This window comes from Capricornis sumatraensis, chromosome 21, assembly GCF_032405125.1.
Source record: "Capricornis sumatraensis isolate serow.1 chromosome 21, serow.2, whole genome shotgun sequence".
NCBI lineage: Eukaryota > Metazoa > Chordata > Mammalia > Artiodactyla > Bovidae > Capricornis > Capricornis sumatraensis.
Window position 1 is genome coordinate 49,128,867 of NC_091089.1, and position 22,825 is coordinate 49,151,691.

Consider the following 22,825-nt stretch of genomic DNA (forward strand, 5'->3'; position numbering starts at 1 on the left):
AGGCGACCAGCAACGGAGCTGCGTCCTCAGTGTTTTCAGTGCAACCTACTGGGGAAAGAACATGTGTCTGATATCACAATAGAAATCCATGGAAACGGGACTCATTTTAAAGGAAACTTGTTCTAAAGTTTTCTTGTCAACACCTGCATATGAGAAACAACAGGATCGATGTATTCTGCCTGAACACCCCGAAAACAGACCCTCATCCACGAGTGTGCTCACAGTAGGGCCGCCTGGCCTTGCCATGTGGTAAGTTTGCCCAGGTCGTCGTTACTTACAGGCCAAGCAGGCAGAGCTGTACGCCAGAGGTCAGCAAGCTTTTTCTGAAAAGGCCAGAAAAAATTCTGTACATTTCGTGGGCCGCACCCCTTCTTTTGCAAGCAGCTCTATTGTTGCCCGATACAGAAACGAATGGGTGTGACCAGAGTCTGCACGTGGGCTGTATAGGTGGCTGCCCCTGCTCCCAATCATGTGATAGGCAGAGCCCTATGCAAGAAGGCCTACTCCATGAACCGAAAGAGTCACGTAAAAGACATTCCCCTGTGTTCAGGATTATGTCCACAAAGGCCTGATAGATTGTAACATGTTAATCCATTATCCTTTGTCCACAGGTTAGCACAGCTTCATTTAGCCTTGAACTACAACCTAGGGATCACAGGATGGCATTTCCATGCACAGACTGCATGGAAAACCCTCTACTCTTTTTTCCACTTATGTTTCCCTTTTCTTCTTCTCAATGGGACACTGTTCCTGGGAGTGTGCAGTGTTGAGGGAAGAGAAATGAGAGAACGGGGGGATACGTCCCACCAACCTCCCAGAAATGCCGTGTCAGAACCGCATAAGGCGTCATCCATGGAGCTGGGCGCTGGTCACCTGCCCAGCCCTCCAGCTCCAACACGTGTTACTAGTTTACTTGGTACTGCACGTATGACGACAGTCACCAAGCTCGTGGGAAAAGAAAAACCAGGCAACTGGTCCACAACTTACAAATGAGGAAACAGATTATGTTTGTTGTTTGAATGACTTGGTGTTTGGCTACAGAGGCTTCCAGGCAGGAGAAAGTGGCTGACAGCATCCTGGAGTGTGGGAGATGCTGTCTGATGGCAGGAAAAAGCTCAGGATGGGGTCAGAAGGTGATATGCTTTAGGTCACACCTCTGTGAGCTCAGGAGAGAAACCTACCTTCTCTAACCCACTGGTAATTTACCCGCATGTAAATTGGAAAATACAATACCTACCCCCTCAAAGGAGGAGTCTGTGAAGATTAAATGTAAAACTGTAGAAGCATTTTGTAAGCTATAAAACTGTAACTCCAGACAGCAGTGTTTACCGTGGCCAGAGATAGAGGGAAAGTTAAGTCTCAACACATCTGTGAAGGTGTCCCTGGAGGCGCCCCGCTTCCCCTGTCCGCTCTCGACCACTCTCAGGGCCTGGCATCAGTGGGCAAGACTCCCCAGCATCCCCATTGGAGCCCAGACCAGGATCAGCCCCCTTCATTGTCCTCCCACCAAGCAAACCTCATCTCCTCAATGCACAGCTGAAGTTAACCGAAGGAAGTGAGGAATCGTGGAAACAGCACATAAGCATCAAAAACCCGAATTCTAGGTCTGGCTGTGTCACTAACTGGCCATCTGAATTCAGGTTTGATTAACCTATTGGCAACCTATTAGACTTGGAGCCTATACATGGAAAGACAGCTGTGGTTTTTAAAACTTTTTCCAGCGTTAAAACTCTGCCTTCAAAGCAAAAGGATGCTCTATGGTCTTCATCCCTCCCCTCATGCCCCTTCTTGACCCAAATGGCATCCCCTAGGCACCCACATAGAAAGGCAAGGCTTGCTGAAGCACAGTTGAAAACACTGAGCTAAGTGACCGCTGAGGGTCCATCCATCTTTTAAATTCTCTAACTCAGTCTCTACTTGTAAGATAAAAGAGTTCATGCTAATGTGAGAGGCAATACAATACACTATAGTACTCCTACTAGAATCACTTGCATTTAGGAATTCTCATAGCTGTGTAATTTTATGAATTAACATATAAAGATAGAATTTCAGGGACCATGTATATGAAAGAGGCAGTTTGGAGACTCCCCTGAACCCCCTAAGATCTTATGACTTGGGTTGTCCATTCAGCTTTCATGTAGGACTAACTTAGGTGATTAATGTCATTTTTCGGGCTGGTAAGTGAACTCTTGGCTTCCCAACAGATCCTTGGTTAATCATGAGGCCCAAGGAGGACAAAGAAAGGCCATCAATTCGTTCATGGGGGGAACAAGAGTCAGAATCAGGTTCAGCTCTGAGGGACAGAAATCCCCCAAATGACAAGACCTAATAAAGATATACATTTCTTTCTATTATATAACAGACATCTTAACAGCAATCTAAGGCTAGAAGAGTGGCTTCATTCAGAAAAGTCTTTGAAGATCCAGGCTCCTTCCAGCTCATCACTCTAGTATTCCAAGGAAGTAGTTCTTGTCCTCAGGTTCCAAAATGGACACAAGAGCTCCAGCCATCAGTTCTAAGGTCCATTTAACAAGAAGAGGGAAGATCATTAATTATTAGAGAAATGCAAATCAAAACTACAATGAGGTATCACCGCACACCAGTCACAATGGCCATCATCAAAAAATCTATAAACAATAAATACTGGGAAGATGTAGAGAAAAGAGAACCCTTGTACATTTCCATCCTGTTGGTGGGAATGTAAACTGATACAGCCATTCTGGAGAACAGTATGGAGAATCCTTTAAAAACTAGGAATAAATCTACAATATGACCTAGCAATTCCACTACTGGATACATACCCTGAGAAAGCCACAATTCCAAAAGACACATGCATTCCGATGCTCACTGCGACACTATTTACAATAGCCAAGACATGGAAGCAACCAAGATATCCATCTACAGATGAATGGATAAATAAGATGTGGTACATACATGCAATGGAATGTTACTCAGCCATAAAAACAAACATATCTGAGCGGTTCTAGTGAGGTGGATGAACCTAGAGCCTGTTATGCAGAGTGAAGTAAGTCAGAAAGAGAAAAATACATCATGTATTAATGCATATATATGGAATCTAGAAAAATGGTATTGATGAACCTATTTGCAAGGAAAGAATGGAGACACAGATGTAGAGAACAGACTTCTGGCCACAGTTGGGGAAGGAGAGAGAAGGATGAAGGGAGAAAGTAGCACTGACATATATACACTATCGTGTGTAAAACAGATAGCTGGTGAGAGAAGCTGCTACATAACACAGGGAGCCCAGCCCGGCGCTCTGTGATGACCTAGAGGGGTGGGGTGGGGGGAGGGGAGGGAGGCTCAAGAGGGGAGGGATATGTATATAATTACGGCTGATTCACGCTGTTGTGTGGCAGAAACCAACACAACACTGTAAAGCAATTTTCCTGCAATTAAAAATTAAATAAAAAATGAGATGAGAGAAGAGATAAAGAAAGGTAGGTCTTTCTCCATTTAGACATTCTCTGAAGTCTCACATGACACTTCCACTCACATCCCATTAGCTAACCTGATATTTTCAGTCAACCTAAATAAAAGGGAGGCTGAGGCTTCCCTGAGGGCTTGGTGGTAAGGAACCCACCTGCTAATACGACACAGGTTCTATCCCTGATCCGGGAGGATTCCACATGCCATGGAGCAACCAAGCTCATGCACCACCGCTACGGAGCCTGTGCTCCTGAGCCCAGGAACTGCAGCTGCTGAGCCCACGTGCGCCCACGTGCCACGAGCACTGAGGCCTGTGTGCCTAGGGTCAGTGCCCTAAAACGAGAGAAGCCCCTGCAACGAGAAGCCCACGCACCGCAACTAGAGAGAGGCCCCCACTTGTTGCAGCTAGAGAAAAAACTACGCAGCAAGACCCAGCACAGCCAAAAATAAAGAAAGAAATGAATTGCATATAGGCCCAGTGTGCTCCAGTCCATGGGGTGACAAAAGAGTCGACACAACTTAGCAGCTGAACGACAACAACAATATATTTTTAAAAGAGTACAGGGGCAGTGGATTTGACCCTCAGGACAGTGTGCAGGCAGGCGTGAGAGAGGTTAGGTCTCTTGTCCAGGTTCACAGAGCCCGTGGGCAGAGGAGCTGAGATCTAAATCTGGGTGAGTCTGGCTCCAACCTCCATGGGGTCGCAAAGAATCGGACATGACTTAGCAACTGAGCAATATATTTTAAAAAGGGAGGTTGGAGGAAATCATCTTCCGGGGCGAGGAGAAGGAAGGATGACCTATGACAGCTGGTGGTTTCCATGTCAGGAGCTAGTCAGCCACCAAGAGGGGTTAATGACCCTCGAGAATTTCAGTTCTGAGATTATACACTGACCTAGCCTCTTGGGAATCTTACTTTGATATCTTCAGATTCTCACATAACATAATTTTTAATGTTGTTAGAAAAGATGCAGATGAGAGTTGCATAAGTCATAATGAGTTTGAACTTTAAAAACACATTTGTACTCAATGGTATGCTACAAAGTTCCTATTTTCTTTTTAACCTTTTAAAAAAGTACAGCATATGTACAGAAAAGTGCACAAATCATGGAGTACAGCTCCATAAATTATCACAAAATAAAGACACCTAGGTAAGGAAAAAAAAATCCTTTCCTTTTCTCCATTTTTATTTGCAACTCTGTCTTCACCCCATCCTCTCTCCTCACTTCCCAGGCCTCCCAGTACCCTGGGCATGGGGGCAGGTAATCTTTTGAGGTTGTTGTACTTCCCAGGTGGCACAAGTGGTAAAGAACCCACTCAGCCAAGCAGGAGACTAAGAGACGTGGGTTCAATCCCTGGGTTGGGAAGATCCCTTGGAAAAGGAAATGGCAGCCCACTCCAGTATTTTTGCCTGGAGAATCCTGTAGAGAGAGGAGCCTGGTGTGGGCTACAGTCCATAGCATCATAAACAGCCAGACACACTGAATCAGCTTAGCACACATGTGACAGCGTGACCTTTGGAGCCAGTTACCCAGGTTAGGATCTCAGCGCTTCTGCCCACAGGCTCTGTGAACCTGGACAAGAGACCTAACCTCTCTCACCCCTGCCACGCACTGTCCTGAGGGTCAAATCCACTGGTCCTCATCCTCCCCACAGGACCTGTGCCTGTTGGCACTCCACATACAGCATCCCCTGTGACAAGCCACTGCACTTTCATTTTTGTGCTTTTGGCTGGACCTTTTAAAAACCCTGTGAGACAACCCTCATCGTTTCTGTTTCAGAGATTGACACCACAGTGCCCACTGAGGCAACGTGACTTGCACAGGGTCACACAGCCAGTCAGCAGCACAGCGAAGGGTGGACCCTGGGCTCTGGGGCTGGGCCAGCCACGACCTGGAGCTGCAGCCTTCCCGACCCGGGGGTGCGGAGACTGGGGCGGGAGTTCGGACCGGCTCACAGCCCCGTGGCCATCCAGGTGCTTTGGTGGCCCAGGGGTGCCTGATTATTTAAGAGACCCTCCGTCAGCCTCACCAGAAGGTTTCTGAAACAGACACACAGATACCAACCTTATAACAATGGCTAATAACAATAGTCCTCTCAGCAGGATTGCATTCCAGTGGTGCCTAATAATAGCTGCAGACATGAGCGAGGAATTCATTGGCTGTGTAGAGTGTGTGGGACCTGCCAGGATCAGATGGAAAGTGGAGTAGTCAGGGCCAAGGCAGGGTGTGCAGCCAGCGCTGGGGCGGGGCTGGAAACCGGGCACCTGGCCGGATGAGGAGGGCAGTGGACTAAAGGCGGGCCCCATCCTGGCAGAGTCAGCAAAGCTGGGTGGCTCAGGCCATCATCAGACAAACACCAATGGACATTCCCCGGGGATACCTGGGCAGGTGTTCAGAAACTCATGGGAGTTTCAGAAGAAAACTCACTCTTTCCAAGCTGCTCAGACATTTATTTAGAAGTCAGGTCAGTCTTCGTATTATAGACATGAGACTGACAAGCAAGTAACCCAGGGGCAGTGGCCTTTCGCTCTCCAGAGGGATTGCAGAGGACCGGGATGAGAGCCTTCCTTGAGCAGCAGCTGGGCCGAGCCCCGGGCTTCCTCCGTGGAATCAATCCTTTCGCCATCTGCCCTCCTCACCTGGATCTGTTCTGTCCCAGCATTTTCTCTTCTCCATGAAGCTCTGGGGAGCAAGGCCATCGAGTGCTCAGAGTGGAGGTGGCTGTCCACAGTGCTCCCTGGTGTTAACTCGCTTCATCTGCACAGTCTTACAAGGTAGGAACTACAATCATGTCCATATACACAAGGACACTGAGCCACAAAAGGTGAAGCAACTTGTCCAAGGTGACACAGTGAGTTAAGAGGTGAGCGTGGGAGCTGACCCCAGGCCATCTGGTTCTAGAGCCCACCCTTCTACTTCAGCTGCAGTCTAACTCACACTGCAGGGTTCAGGCTCCCTAGACTCCTGCACTGTCTTCCAAGCCAACCCCAGGGCCCAGGGCAGGGCTATCAATTAAAGATCTGGTATGTGGCTCACTACCTCCCCTCCAACTTGTCTCCTCCACCTTGCTGGAAGATGCGAATACCCATTCAGAAGGCATAGCCTCTGGCCCGCCTCACAGCCCACCCCCTCTGGGCTCACACACTTCTCCCCGCTCTGTCGAGCAGTTCCCAGTGCCATGCAAGGCAGAAGAGAGGGCTGGCTGAGAGCTTGGGCCCTGGAGTCATCCTGCTGGGGTTCTACTGCCAACCCAGCCAGTTATCAGTTTGGTCCTCTCAGTAAGTTTCTTGACCTCTCTGAGCCTGTTGCTTTATTTATGAAATAATGAAGAAAATACCTTCCAGAATTATGGCGAGGAGTGAGAGTAGGCATACCAATTCCTTAAAAGGAAGCTGGCCACAAAGGAAGTATTTAGGAAATCTTAGCACTTACTGTGACCACATCTTGTCACACAGATTCTGAAACCATAAAATTCCACTTTCTAACCACAACTTTCTGCTTCTTATTCTTAAAGATCTCCTGCCCTCCAGTCCAAATGGCCGGCCAGAGTCCCCATTCCCAGTTGTATCAGCCACCTTCTGACTTTTTTGCTACTTAGTTTAGATACCATGATCAATCACTTTACGGCCATCTTATTATTACCCACAATTTCCTCATACTTGATCTGTGTCTGTTAGTTTTAGGTTCAGTGACATATAACAGAAAACTCAAAATAGCAATTCTTAAGATCGTTAGAGTTTATTTCTCTCTCACATAAAGGGAATCCCAACCCGGAGGTGGGATGGTGGCTCTAACTGGATCAAGGACCCATGCTCTTCTCTTGCTCTTCGCACACTGTCTCATAGTCCAAGATGGCTGTCTGAGTGCCAGCCATAGTGTCAGCATTCCAGATAGCATAACACAGGAAGGAAGGGGAGAGGAAAACAAAGAGCCTCAGCAATCTATCCTCCTGCTCTGGAACCTCCCCATCCAACGCCTTCCTCTTCTCTCTCATCGTCCTGCAGCCAGTCACAGAGGTACACCTAGCTGCTGCTTAATTCCTGTTCCAAATAAAAGGAAGAAGGGGGAGGATGGTCCTATCACTGTACATGCTTGGCCAATGCACAGCCAGTGATGACTGTGCTATCCACTTCTGCTTCCAGGCTGTCCCCACGGCTGGAGAAAACAACAGTCATGCTGACAGAGGTCCCCACTCCTGGACAAGGCCATGTCCCTCTCTCTTGCACACTTTCCCAAAACACTCTTCCCACTCCTGTTCCTGGCAGAAGGTCCGGCCTCTCCTCCCACTCCTCAGCCATCCCTCTTGTCCCTCTGAAGCTGCTCCAGCTGCACCAGTGAGTGCCCAGGCCAGAGCAACGCTCCCCCGACCTGCTCCTAGAATCTCACAGTAGCACTCAGCCCAGAGCTTAGTACAGACCAGTGGAAACAAAGAAGGGAGCAAATGCGCTCACAGCTGATGGCTTGAGCCCTTAGCTGCTCCCACGATGCTCCAGGATCTCCAGGGCTCCATGCAGAGGAGGCCTGAAGCAGGCTGACTGGGACCATCTCAGGGACGGGTTTCCCCCAGCACCCCCTCAGTTCCTCCTCTCAGCTGCTGATGAGCCTCGGAACAGCGGGAGTCCCCCCTGCAGGAAGCTCAGAATCTGGTTCGGCAGCCCCCGGGGCTCAGTCCCCACTAGCAGGTGGCACTGGGGATTCGACTCTTAGCAGAGAGAAAGCACCTCGAGAGAGAAAGCCAGTATTCCCCAATGGAAAACGGCTCCCTTGCATTCTTGACTGCTGGTGAGGGACCATCTGGGTGGGGACGACCCTGGGTTCTGGACCAAGGGAGATCGCCACCCTACTCTTCGGTAAATGGAGGGGAGCACTGACCTTTGAAGCTCTCCAGCCGTTCTGCTCAGAGCCTCGGATCCTGAGGTGCTGAGTGCCCAGGCCTGGGGTAAGGCTCTGAGGGTTCATCCTGTTCCCAGGGCCCTGCATCACCTACCCACCTCCACTCCCTTTGGGGCTCATGAGCGCTTCGGTCAGGAAAACGCTTAGCAGCTAAGGGTTCCCACTCAGTGTGAGAAGTCTGACTTAGAGGTTGCTATAAAAAGGAACAAAAATAACAGATGTGCCTCTTGGTCTGTCTTTATGATCCTTGTTTCATTTATCACACACATCTTGCAATAGCTACTCATTTTCACATTCGCCTCCGTCACTTCCTCCCTCCAGCATGAACTACTTAAAATAACAACTGCCACTGAGGGTCAGCCGCACCCGGAGAAGCCTCGGGTGACCTTTGCCCCCAAGGTCTTCACTGCCTCTCTGGCCTGTCAGCAGCCACAGGCAGCGCTGAGTAAGGAGGCCTGGGGACTCCCCTTCCACTGCAGAGGCTGGGATGACATTGGAAACCTTCCTGAGGATAAGGTTAGCTAGGAACACAGAGAGAGCAGAACACAGACCATCTGGCCAGAGATAGGACCTGTTCCTGTCCAATACATGCTATCAGCATTCTGTGTGGCCATGGGCAAATTGCTTCCCCTCTCTGGGTCTCAGACTCTCTCTCTGTAAAATAAGTCTTTTGTGCCAGGTCCATCCCTGGAGCCTCTCCAACACTCAGTCATTGTTCAGTTGTTAAGTTGTGTCTGACTCTGACTCTCTGTGACCCCATGGACTGCAGCACGCCAGGCTCCCCTATCCTTCACTCTCTTGGAGCTTGCTCAAACTCATGTCCATTGAGTCGGTGATGCCATCCAACCATCTCATCTTTTGCTGCCTCTTTCTCCTCCTGCCCTCAATCCTTCCCAGCATCAGGGTCTTTTCCAGTGAGTCGGCTTTTCATATCAGGTGGCCAAAGTATTGGAGCTTCATCTTCAGCATCAGTCCTTTTCAATGAATATTCAGGGTTGGTTTCCTTTAGGATAGACTGGTTTGATCTTGCAGTCCCCACTCTTAAATCTCTTCTTCATCCCTTACCGACTAGGCTTGCCAATGCCTTAGCCATCTGCCTGCTCACATCATGCCTGCTCTAGCGTAGTAGACTCTGGACTGTTCTTCCAGACCCTCCTGACAGCCTCTACAGTCTGTTCTCCTTACGGCACCAGACTTTTCTCACTGCTGATCTCACGTGCTGTTTAAAATCTGTCACTCGCCATTGCGTTCAACTCTTCAGCCAGGCGTGTGATGACTGTCACTGTCTTACTCTGTCTCTCTTCCTATGGCTTTCAACTTCATTCACAAAAAGCTGTTGAGCACCTGCTACATGCCAAGCACTGTTCTGGGAGCTCGGGACACAGGCCACGCTAAGTCATTCGGTCGTGTCTGACTCTTTGCGACCCTTTGCACTGTAGCCCGCCGGGCTCCTCTGCCCATGGGACTTTTCAGGCAAGAATACTGGAGTGGGTTGCCATAGTCATAAACCTGTAATGCTTGATTAAGTTGTCACCTCCACTCACTTCACTCTTCATGCCCAACTGCAGGCTGAGCTCATTGCTTCCTCCTCTGTGTGAAACTGCCACACCTGGTCAGACTGTGTGAGCTGAGAGCAGGAACTTTGTGTGTGGTGTGAGGTAGAGATCAAGGTCCATTTTTGGTCCATAAGGACCTTCAGTTATTCCAATACCATTTATTGAAAAGACATTTTTTTGCCCACTGAAATGCATTAGTGCTTTTTCAGAATAGCAAGTTATACTTTTAATATATATATGGATTTACTCTCGGGTTTAATATTCTATTTCATTGTTCTATTTAATTACCCATATGCGAAATACATATTGTTTCATCTATTGTAACTTTATAGTATGTCTTGAAATCCAACCATAAAGTCCTCCAACTTCAATCTTTAAGATTGTTTTGCTTATTCTAGGCTCCTTTGCAATTTCAAATATTAATGCATTTATAGAATCAGCTTTGATAAATAGAAGTTGATATTCCTACAAAAAGTCTGATGGAATTATAATTGGGATGCCATTTACAGATGGCCAACAGGCACACAAAAGGATGTTCAATATCACTAATTATTAGAGAAATTCTAATCAAAACCACAACGAGGCTTCACCTCACACCAGCAAAAATGGCCATCATAAAAATGTCTATAAATAATAAATGCTAGAAAGGGTATGATAGTAATGTAAATTGGTACAGCCACTATGAAGAACAGTATGGAGTGTCCTTTAAAAATTAAAAGTAGAGTTACCATATGATCCAGTAACTCTACATTTGGGCATATATTCAGAAAAAGGCAAAGGCTCTAATTCGAAAAGGAACATGTACCCCAATATTCACAGCAGCACTATTTCCAATAGCCAAGACATGGAAGCAGCCAAAATGTCCATCAACAGATGAATGCATAAAAAAAGATGTGGTTTACATATACGAGGGGCTATTTTGCTCAGCCATAGAAAAGAATGAGATACTGCCATCTGAAGCAATATAGATGGACCTAGGTATTAACATCATAAGGGAAGTAAGTCATAAAGAAAAAGACAAATATATGATATTGCTTATATGTGGAATCTAAAAGATAATACAAATGAACTTATTTACAAAAGAGAAACAGATTCACAGACACAGAAAACAAACTTCTGGTTACTGAGGGGAAAGGGGCAGGGCAGGATAAATTAGGAGTATAGGTTAACAGGTACACATTACTATATATAAACTACATGAACAGCAAGGATTTACTGTATAGCACAGGGAACTATATTAAATATCTTGTAATAACCTATAATGGAAAATAATCTGAAGAAGATCACATATATATACATATATATACACACATACCCATATATGAATCACTTTAATGCACACTTGAAAATAACACTATATTGCACCTCAACTAAACTTCAATTTTTTTAACTTAAATTAAAAACAAAACAAAACAAAACAATTGGGATATCATCTTAACAATATGACATCTGAAATACACTGTCTTCCAGTCTATGAACACAGAATACATCTTCATTTGTTCATATTTTATTGAGTTTTTCTCAATATTTTGTAGTTTTCAGCATAGAGGACTCCCACATCTTTTGTTAAATTTCTTCCTAGGTATTTTATGTTTTTAATGTTATTGTAAATGGCATTTAAAAAGTAAACTATTTTAGAACAGTTTTGATATAGTACAGAATTCCTATATATCCCACAAATTCAGTTTTCCCTTTGTCAACAACTTACAGTAGTATGGTGTATCTGTAGCAATCAATGAACCCATGTTGATACACTGTTATTAAGTAGAGCCTAGAGTTTATTCAGATTTCCTTATTCTTTTAGATTTTATCAAGATTTAATGCCTTTAATTTGCAGTGTTTTACCTTTATAAAATTTGGTTTCTAAGACTATCTAATTTGTTAGACAGTGATACAGATTTTCTTTGCTTTTATTAGTTTTTCCCTCTAATTTTTTTAGACAAATATTTATTGTGTCATTAGATAATTGTATTTCTTTTAAAGCAGAAGTAGATTTTTCTGGAATTCTCTTGCTTTTTCGATGATCCAACTGATGTTGGCAATTTGATCTCTGGTTCTCTGCCTTTTCTAAATCCAGCTTCAACATCTGAAAGTTCATGGATCACGTACTGTGGAAGCCTGGCTTGGAGAATTTTGAGCGTTACTTTGCTAGCATTTAAGATGAGTGCAATTGTATGTCAGTTTGAACATTCTTTGGCATTGCCCTTCTTTGGGATTGGAATGAAGACTGATCTTTTCCAGTCCTGTGGCCACTGCTGAGTTTTCCAAATTTGCTGGCATACTGAGTGCAGCACTTTCACAGCATCATCTTTTAGGATTTGAATAGCTCAACTGGAATTCCATCACCTCCACTAACTTTATTCGTAGTGATGCTTTCTAAGGCCCACTTGACTTCACATTCCAGGATGTCTGACTCTAGGTGAGTGATCACACCATCGTGATTATCCGGGTCATGAAGATCTTTTTTGTATAGTTCTTCCATGTAATCTTGCCACCTCTTAATACCTTCTGCTTCTGTTAGGTCCATACCATTTCTGTCCTTTATTGTGCCCATCTTTGCATGAAATGTTCCCTCGGTATCTCTAATTTTCTATGAAGACCTACAAGATCTTCTAGAACTAACACCCAAAGAAGATGTCCTTTTCAACATAGGGGACTGGCATGCAAAAGTAGGAAGTCAAGAGATACCTGGAGTAACAGGCAAATTTGGCCTTGGAGTACAAAATGAAGCAGGACAAAGGCTAATAGAGCTTTGCCAAGAGAACGCACTGGTCATAGCAAACACCCTCTTCCAACAACACAAGAAACGACTCTACACATGGACATCACCAGCTGGTCAAAACCAAAATCAGTTGATAATATTCTCTGCAGCCAAAGATGGAGAAGTTCTACTCAGTCAGCAAAAACAAGACTGGGAGCTGACTGTGGCTCAGATCATGAACTTCTTATTGTCAAATTCATATTTAAATTGAAGAAAGTAGGGAAATCCACTAGACCATTCAGGTATGACCTAAATCAAATCCCTTACGACTATACAGTTCAGTTCAGTTCAGTTGCTCAGTTGTGTCCGACTCTTTGCAATCCCATGAATCGCAGCATACCAGGCCTCCCTGTCCATCACCAACTCCCGGAATTCACTCAGACTTATGTCCATTGAGTCAGTGATGCCATCCAGCCATCTCATCCTCTGTTGTCCCCTTCTCCTCCCGCCCCCAATCCCTCCCAGCATCAGAGTCTTTTCCAATGAGTCAACTCTTCGCATGAGGTGGCCAAAATACTGGAGTTTCAGCTTTAGCATCATTCCTTCCAAAGAAATCCCAGTGGAAGTGACAAATAGATTCAAGGGATTAGATCTGATAGAGTGCCTGAAAAACTATGGACAAAGGTTCGTGATATTGTCTCACTATAGGTTTAATTTACATTTGCCTACTGACTAAATTGGGAAAAGAATATGTCAAGGCTGTATATTGTCACCCTGCTTATTTAAGTTATATGCAGAGTACATCATGAGAAATGCTGGACTGGATGGAGTACAAGCTGGAATCAAGATTGCCAGGAGAAATATCAATAACCTTAGATATGCAGATGACACCACCCTCATGGCAGAAAGTGAAGAGGAACTGAAGAGCCTCTTGATGAAAGTGAAAAAGAGTGACAAAGTGGGCTTAAAACTAAACATTCAAAAAATTAAGATCATGGGATTTGGTTCCATCAGTTCAGTTCAGCTGCTCAGTTGTGTCTGACACTTGGTGACTCCAAGGACTGCATCATGCCAGGTGTCCCTGTCCATCGGCTATTCCCGGAGTCCACCCAAACTCATGTTCATTGAGTCGGTGACGCCATCCAACCATCTCATCCTCTATCGTCCCCTTCTCCTCCTGCCTTCAATCTTTCCCAGCATCACAGAGCTAAAATATCGGGGCTTCAGCATCAGTCATTCCAGTGAGTATTCAGGGTTGATTTCCTATAGGATTGACTGCTTTGATTTTCTCACAGTCCAAGGGACTCTCAAAAGTCTTCTTCAGCACCACAGTTCAAAAGCATCAATTCTTCTGTACTCAACCTTCTTTATGGTCCAACTGTCACATCCATACATAACTACTGGAAAAACCATAACTTTGACTGTACAGAACTTTATCAGCAAAGTGATCTCTTTGCTTTTTAATACACTGTCAAAATGGCAAGCCACTCAGTATTCTCGCCTGGGAAATCCCATGGACAGAGGAGGCTGGCAGGCTATAGTCCATGGGGTTGCGGAGTCAGACATGACAGCAACTAAATAAAGGTCTCTCATAGCTTTCTTTCCAAGGAGCAAGAGTCTTAATTTCATAGCTGCAGTCTCTGTCTACAGTGATTTTGGAGCCCAAGAAAATAAAATCTGCCACTCTTTCCACTTTTTCCCCTTCTATTTGCCATGAATGATGGGAGAAGATGTCATGATCTTAAGTTTTTTGAATGCCAAGTTTTAAGCCAGCTTTTTCACTCTCCTCTTTCACACTCATCAAGAGGCTTTTTAGTTCCTCTTTGTGTCTGTCATTAGAGTGGTGTCATCTGCATTCCTGAGGTTGTTGCTATTTCTCTGAGCAATATTGATTCTAGTTGTGTTTCATCTAGCCCGACATTTTGCATGATCTATTCTGCATATAAGTTAAATAAGCAGGGTGACAATATACAGCCTTGACATACTCCTTTCCCAATTTTGAACCAGTTTGTTGTTCCATGTCCGTTTCCAACTGTTGCTTCTTGACTTGCATATAGGTTTCTCAGGAGATAGACAGGTAAAGTGGTCTGGTATTCCCATCTCTTTAAGAATTTTCCAGTTTTCTCTTTAAGAATTGATCCACACGGTCAAAGGTTTTAGTGTAGTCAATGAAGCAGTAGTAGATGTTTTTCTGGAATTCCCTTGCTTTCTCCATGATCCAACAAATGTTGGCAATTTGGTCTCTGGTTCCTCTACCGTTTTAAAATTCAGCTTGTACATCTGCAAGTTCTCGATTCACATACTACTAAAACCTAGCTTGAAGGATTTTGTGCATTACCTTGATAGCATGTGAAATAAGCACAATTTTATGGTAGTTTGAATATTCTTAGGACTTCCCTCATAGCTCAGTTGTTAAAGAATCCGCCTGCAATGCAGGAAACCCTGGTTCGATTCCTGGGTCAGGAAGATCTGCTGGAGAAGGGATAGGCTACTCACTCCAGTACTCTTGGGCTTCCGTTGTGGCTCAGCTGGTAAAGAATCCGCCTGCAATGTGGGAGACCTTGGTTCGATCCCTGGGTTGGGAAGATCCCCTGGAGAAATAAAAGGCTGCCCACTCCACTATTCTGGCCTGGAGAATTCCATGGACTATATAGTCCATGGGGATTGCAAAGAGTCAGACATGACTGAACATTTGAACATTGACTTTCACTTTGAACATTCTTTGCACTCATTTCACAGGCTAGCAAAATAATGCTCAAAATCCTTCAAGCTAGATTTTAGTTGTATGTGAACCGAGAACTTGCAGATGTACAAGCTGGATTTTAAAAAGGCAGAGGAACCAGAGTTCAAATTGCCAACACTCACTGGATCATAGAGAGAACAAAAGAATTCCAGAAAAACCTCTACTTTTGCTTCACTGAATACACTAAAGCCTTTGACTGTGTGGATCACAACACACTGTGGAAAATTCTTAAAGAGACAGGAATACCAGACCACCTTACCTGCCTCCTGAGAAACTTGTATGTAGGTCAAGAAGCAATGGTTAGAACCAGACATGGAACAACGGACTGGTTCAAAATTGGGAAATAAGTATGTGAAGGCTATATATTGCCACCTTGCTTATTTAACTTATATGCAGAGTACATCATGTGAAATGCCAGGCTGGATGAAACACAACTTGAACTCCAGATTGCCGGGAAAAATATCAACAACGTCAGACATGCAGATGATACCACTCTAATGGCAGAAAGCAAAGAACTTAAGAGCCTCTTGATGCGGGTGAAAGAGGAAAGTGAAAGTTGGCTTAAAAAAACTCAACATTCAAAAAACTAAGATCATAGCATCTCATCCCATCATTTCATGGCAAACAGAGGGGGAAAAGTGGAAACGGTGGCAGATCTTTGTCTACTTTGGCTCCAAAATCACTGTGGACTTGACTGCAGCCATGAAGTTAAAAGATGCTTGCTCCTTGGAAGAAAAGCTATGACAAACTTAGAGTACTAAAAAGCAGAGATATCACTTTGCCAACAAACTTTCATCTAGTCAAAGCTGCGGTTTTTCCAATAGTCATGTATGGATGTGAGAGTTGGACTATAAAGAAAGCTAAGTGCCAATGAATTATGCTCTTGAACTGTGGTGCTGGAGAAGATTCTTGAGAGTCCCTTGGACTGCAAAGAAATCAACTCTGAATATTCAGGCCTGATGCTGAAGCTCCAGTACTTTGGCCACTTGATGTGAAGAGCCGACTCACTTGAAAAGGCTTTGATGTAAGAAAAGACTGAGGGCAGAAGAGAGTGACAGAGGATGAGACGGTTGGATAGCATCACCAACTCAATGGACATGAGTTTGGAAACTCCAGGAGATAGTGAAGGACAGGGAAGCCTGGCGTGCTGCAGTCCATGGGGTTGCAGGGTCGGACATGACTTAGCAGCTGAACAAGTTTGAGGACTAAGCAAGAAGATGCAGATGAAGAGACGCGGCCAGAGATTTAAGTAAGAAAATGGAATGAGGAAGCTTGAATTCAAATCTCATTTTCCGCAACTAGTAACTGTGTGACTCTGGGTGAGTAATTTCACATCACCTCATCCGTGTCTCACCCTGGCAGGGTCACTGTGCTTGACGTGAGATAACCAGTGCCTGGCACAGAGTAAGGGCTCCATAAATGTTAGCTGTTATATTATTAGACAGTCAGTGAAGGCTAATTCCTGTTTTCTGGCCTGCAGAGTAGGAGCGGATCTGCTCACAGACTACAGCATTTGTGTCCACCCTCAGAGGAGGCAAGAAATTCAGCCTCAAGTATATGGAGAGTTCTCCCCACCCCATACTGAAGAGGAGCTGAGGTCTGAGAGATCCCAGGTATAGATCACCATTTCCCGTGGACATTCTGGAGTGTGGTTCTTTTTGGATCCGAGTAGGAAGTGTTCCTGGCACACCTTTAGCTAACCCTGGCAGTCCCACTCAACCCCTTGGGCAGAGTCCCTCTCAACTGGGTCACCACTAGGAATTCACTGTCTCCCTCCCAGGCTTGGAAGACAGTCTCAGTCTAAATGGGGAGAACCCAACCTCCCCAAACACTGCAGAACCTGCAGCAGTACTCCCTCAAAGGGTGGGTGAGGTGCAGTCAGCAGGCCCAGGCAACTTTCTAACTTAGCAGGAAGGCTGGGGGCTGGAGTCCACTGGAGTGGACGGCTACTCTGGGCGTAAGCATGAGAGGGAGTTAGTGGGGGTGAGGGGGGCTGGGAGTGGCAGAGAAGAAACAGGAAAAGGAGCCAGAGTTTCAATATTTATTTTCCTGCTACCCATATACTTGAAACCAGCAGGGCCAGAATCTCTCGTGCAGACAGGAGGCTCTGGAATGAATTCACCCTCTCTGTGGACAAGTGACCGAGGCTCAGCGTGCTGCCACTTCCTGCGGGTTCCTTCTCCTACTCGTTCACTCTTGGCATTTATCCTGCCTCCAGGCACGTGGCTCTGCACCTGAGAACCTCCCCTCCCCTCTCCCTGCCCCCGGCTTTTACAAAACGTCCATGCGGGACCCCTACTTTCCAGAAGTTGACTGAATTGGTCTATGGTGGGGCCCAGCCACAGGTTCAGTCAGTTCAGTTCAGTCGCTCAGTCGTGTCCGACTCTTTGTGACCCCATGAATCACAGCACGCCAGGCCTCCCTGTCGATCACCAACTCCCGGAGTTCACTCAGCACTGCAGATGGTGATTGCAGCTATGAAATTAAAAGAGGCTTACTCCTTGGAAGAAAAGTTATGACCAACCTAGATACCATATTCAAAAGCAGAGACACTACTTTGCTGACTAAGGTCTGTCTAGTCAAGGATATGGTTTTTCCAGTAGTCATGTGTGGATGTGAGAGTTGGACTGTGAAGAAGGCTGAGCGCCGAAGAATTGATGCTTTTGAACTGCGGTGTTGGAGAAGACTCTTGAGAGTCCCTTGGACTGCAAGGAGATCCAACCAGTCCATTCTAAAGATCAACCTGGGGATTTCTTTGGAAGGAATGATGCTAAAGCTGAAACTCCAGTACTTTGGCCGCCTCATGTGAAGAGTTGACTCATTGGAGAAGACTTTGATGCTGGGAGAGATTGGGGGTAGGAGGAGAAGGGGACGACTGAGGATGAGATGGCTGGATGGCATCACTGACTTGATTTGTGAAAACTCCCCAGATGACTGTGATGTACAGGCAGGGCTGGGAACCACGGGGTTAAGAGCTTGTGGATTTTGGATGAAATGGGTGAATTTGCAGTGTCCTTTGATGCCTTCCTGCTGTTACCTCCCAAGCCTCATGTAAGACAGTTACTGATCCTCCAGGGGCAGTGGGGCCTGATGGGAAAGGTCTTGAACTGGAAATCAATGTGGAGTCCTGTTTGACCTTTAGTGAACAAACAGTCTGCAGCTTGGTTTCCCTTTGAAAGGAGGAATGAGAGAGAGAAACTTCTGCCATATATATTCCTCATGGGATTATGAGATATAGCTGAGGAAAAAGATTATATAAAAGGCTATTTTTTACTATCCCTAATAAAGTCAGTACCCCAGTGCAGGCAATGTGTTTTAATCTCTCTCTCTCTCTGCCAAGCTCACAGCAATTTTACCTCTAATCCTAATGGAGAACAGCAAATTGGGGGCAGGGAGGGGATTGCCTAATCAATAAGACCCATAAAATGTAAGCTTGGCACTAGCTACACAGTAAGAAAAGTATAACAACATTATTATATGTAAAATATATCCAATTAGAAAATATACTAAAACTGAGTGAAAAATACAAGTTCATGTTGGCACATAATTTAATCCTTTTGCATTGCTTCACTACTATAGTTTTTTTTTACTTAGGTTCCATCTGTGTTCATCCCTAGGAATGAAAATAATGTTTGGGCTTAATTAGGGGCTTGGCAAATGAGAGTCATCTAGTTCTGAGATTTAGTTGTTTAGTCGCACTCTTCTTCGATCCCATGGACTCTAGCCCACCAGGCTTCTCAGTCCATGGGATTTCCCATGTAAAAATACTGGAGTGGGTTGCCATTTCTTTCTCCAGCGCATCTTTGTGACCCAAGGATTCAACTCAAGTCTCCTGCATTGCAGGTGGATTCTTCATCACTGAGCCACCTGGGAAGCCCCAAGAGATTTAATAATCAGATAATTTTTAGTCACTTCCATAAATTAAAAGGGACTGTAGTAATACTGCTTAGTAAGTGCTAAATACTGCTCTGATAGCTTCACATATATTTTAATTCTCAAAAATGACAAACCCCAAAGGAAAGTACTTTTATTATCCTCATATTGCACAAGAAAACTAGAATATACAGTCCTTAAGTAACTTCGCCAAGATCACACTAGTAAATTGCAGAGAGGAGGCAGGACTCCAATTAAGGCAGTCCACACAGCCACTTCGACAGGGTCCTACCAGACTGCTCAAGTCCAAGTGAAAGGGAATATCTGATTTAGCTCCCCTACTGATTCTTCTCCCTCCAGAAACCTCATCCCAAACTACAAAACACATGCCCTTCTCTGTGCTTCTGTGAGAGTCATAGAATAGCACCACCCAACTGGGGAAGTGAAGTCAAAGTCGCTCTGTCATGTCCAGCTCCTTGTGAGCCCATGGACTATACAGTCCATAGAATTCTCCAGGCCAGAATACTGGAGTGGATAGCCTTTTCCTTCTCCAGAGCATCTTCCCAGCCCAGGGATCAAACCCAGGTTTCCCGCATTACAGGTGGATTCTTTACCAGTTGCGCCACCAGGGAGGCCCAAAAGTACTGGAGTGGGTAGCTTATCCCTTCTCCAGTGGATCTTTCTGACCCAGGAATTGAACTGGGGTCTCCTGCATTGCAGGCAGGTTCTTTACCAACTGAGCTATAAGGGAAGCCCAGCTGGTAAGTTAGCTAACAGAGGTATTTCAAGTATCAATTAATCAACAAATATCTACTGAATACAAGAAGGAAATGGCAACCCACTCCAGTGTTCTTGCCTGGAGAATCCTAGGGACGGGGGAGCCTGGTGGGCTGCCGTCTATGGGGTCGGTCGCACAGAGTCGGACACGACTGAAGCGACTTAGCAGCAGCAGCAACATCAAAACATTAAGGGTAAAAGAGCAAAGGAGGTAAGGTCTTTGCATACAAGAGTTTTATCTTCTGATGAGAGAGACAGACAAGTAGATAGTACTGGGCCACAGAGTAATTGCTACAGTGGAGCAGAGCACAAGGTACTAGAAGAGCTCCCTGGAGAGATGGACCCAAAGCTTAGGAGGGCAGAGATTGTTGGGTAAGTTTTCCTGGAGAAGTGGCTGCATATTAGGAACACATAGAAGTTTGTCAGATTGCCAAACCCAAGCCAACCAGAATTTCCTGGGCCTGTTTATAAAGCCCCTAAAACAGTAGTTTCTAAAAGAAGAGAATTAACGTTCCCTTGGAACTTGTTGGGCTCCCCTGGGGGCTCAGAGGTTAAAGCGTCTGCCTGGAATGCTGGAGACCTGAGTTCGATCCCTGGGTCGGGAAGATCCCCTGGAGAAGGAAAGGGCAACCCACTCCAGTATTCTTGCCTGAAGAATCTTGTTAGACCTTCCACTAAATCAGCCTAGAGGAGATTCTGATACAAACTCAAGTTTGAACAGTGGTTCTCAAACAGGTATCAGAATTCCCTGGAGGGCTCCTGATCCATGTTCACAGAGCCTCAGGACCCAGATGGCTATGCTCCACCCCCAGTGAGTCTAAATTTAAAAATCTGCATTTCTGACAAGTTCCCAGAATGCACACTTGGAGAACCATTGCTCTAGATAAGAAGATGGCCAAACTGCAATCTGAAGGGTAATAGTTAATAAAGTGAAGAAGGCTGTGGGGAGTAGGAGGAAACCATACTGACCTTTTCATTGTAATCTTCTATTTTATTATTTCTACTCTTATTTTTCCTCCCATTTTTGACTTACGCCAGTCTTGTTCTAACTCAGTAAGAATGTTTGCCTCATCCCTTTTCAACCTGACTTTCCTAATATACATATTTGAGGCTATAAACATCTAAGTATTACTCTAGATGCATCCCAAAAGTTTAGATATATTGTGTTTTTATTGTTTTTATTGTGTTTTTACTCAATTCTAAATACTTTCTAATCTTCAAGTTTCTTTAAAGAAAATTGAAGTATAGTTGATTTACAGTATTTTGTTAGTTTCAGGAATACAACACAGTGATTTAGTTTTTTTGCAGATTATATTTCACTATAGGTTTTGGATTTTGGATATAATTCCCTGTGCTTACAGTAAATCTGTATTGCTTATCTATTTTACATGTAACAGCTTGTATCTATTAATCCTATATTCCTAATTTGTCCTTCCTCCCCTCTCTCCCTCCTTTGGAAACCGTGTTTGTTTTCTATGTCTGCAAATCTTGTTTCTGTTTTGTATACAAAGTCGTAAATTTTTTTCTTGAACTCCGGAGTTACTTAGGCTTCCCTTATGGCTCAGCTAGTAGACAATCTGCCTGCAATGCAGGAGACATGAGTTCAATCCCTGGATTGGGAAGATCCCCTGGAGAAGGGAATGGCTATCCACTCCAGTATTCTGGCCTGGAGAATTCCATGGGGTCACTAATTTCTAGATGTGCAATTTTTTGCACTGATTTCTAGCTTAATTGTATTGTGGTTAGAGAACACAATGGGCTTCCCTGGTGGCTCAGTTGGTAAAGAATCTGCCTGCAATGCAAGAGACCCGGGTTCCATCCCTGGGTAAGGAAGATCCCCTGGAGAAGGGAATGAATGGCAATCCACTCCAGTATTTTCGCCTGGAGAACTCCAGACAGAGAAGCCTGATGGGCTACTTACTGTCCATGAGGTCTCAAACAGTTGGACATAACTGAGCGACTAACACTAGAGAACATACTTCTATATCTGAACTGTTTGAAATTTTTATGAAATGTCCTATCTGTGCTATAAAAAAAGGTATATTCTGCACTTGTTTGATATATTAGTCTATGTAGGTTCATTAAATCATGTTTGTTAATGTTTAATTCTGTATATTTCTAATTTTTTAAACATTTGTTCTATTCCTTACAAAGAGAGGTTACTATTTACTGTAGCGACCAGATTTTATTTTTTTTACTCTCCTTGCAATTCTTACATTTTCTACACAATGTATTTTGGCTATGTTAATAGGCACATTTAAAACTGTGTTATCTAATAATTTGGTAGCTGTTTTGCTTGCTTTTAATACAATTACCTCAAAATTCCCCAGGTCAAAGTTTGCTCTATCTTTTAAAGTCCAGCATTTCTGCACTTCTGCGTTTCAAATGTCTTTTGTAAACAGTATATTATATGTGACCATCTTCGTCATACACCTGAAAGTCCATTTTCACTTCATGTAATTTTTGAGATATATGGATTTATATCAACTGGTTTTTGCTTTCCATTTATCCCACAATTTTGATGTTTCTATCATTTGGATTTTTTACACCCCATTTATTCCCCAACCAGTTTGAAAGTTGTTCAATTTTTTTTAAGCAGGTACTCCAAAAATGACAACATGCAATCTAAAATAAATGAACATCTTGACCCTCTTCTTTACCAACAAAAAGCCTATTCATCATTTCATCCTCACTCATTTGTCACTACCGATTTATTTATTTATTTGGCTGCTTTGGGTCTTAGTTGCACCACACAGCATCTTTCACTGCCGTGTACACACTCTCTAGTTGCAGCACACAGGATCCTTCACTGCCGTGTACGCACTCTCTAGTTG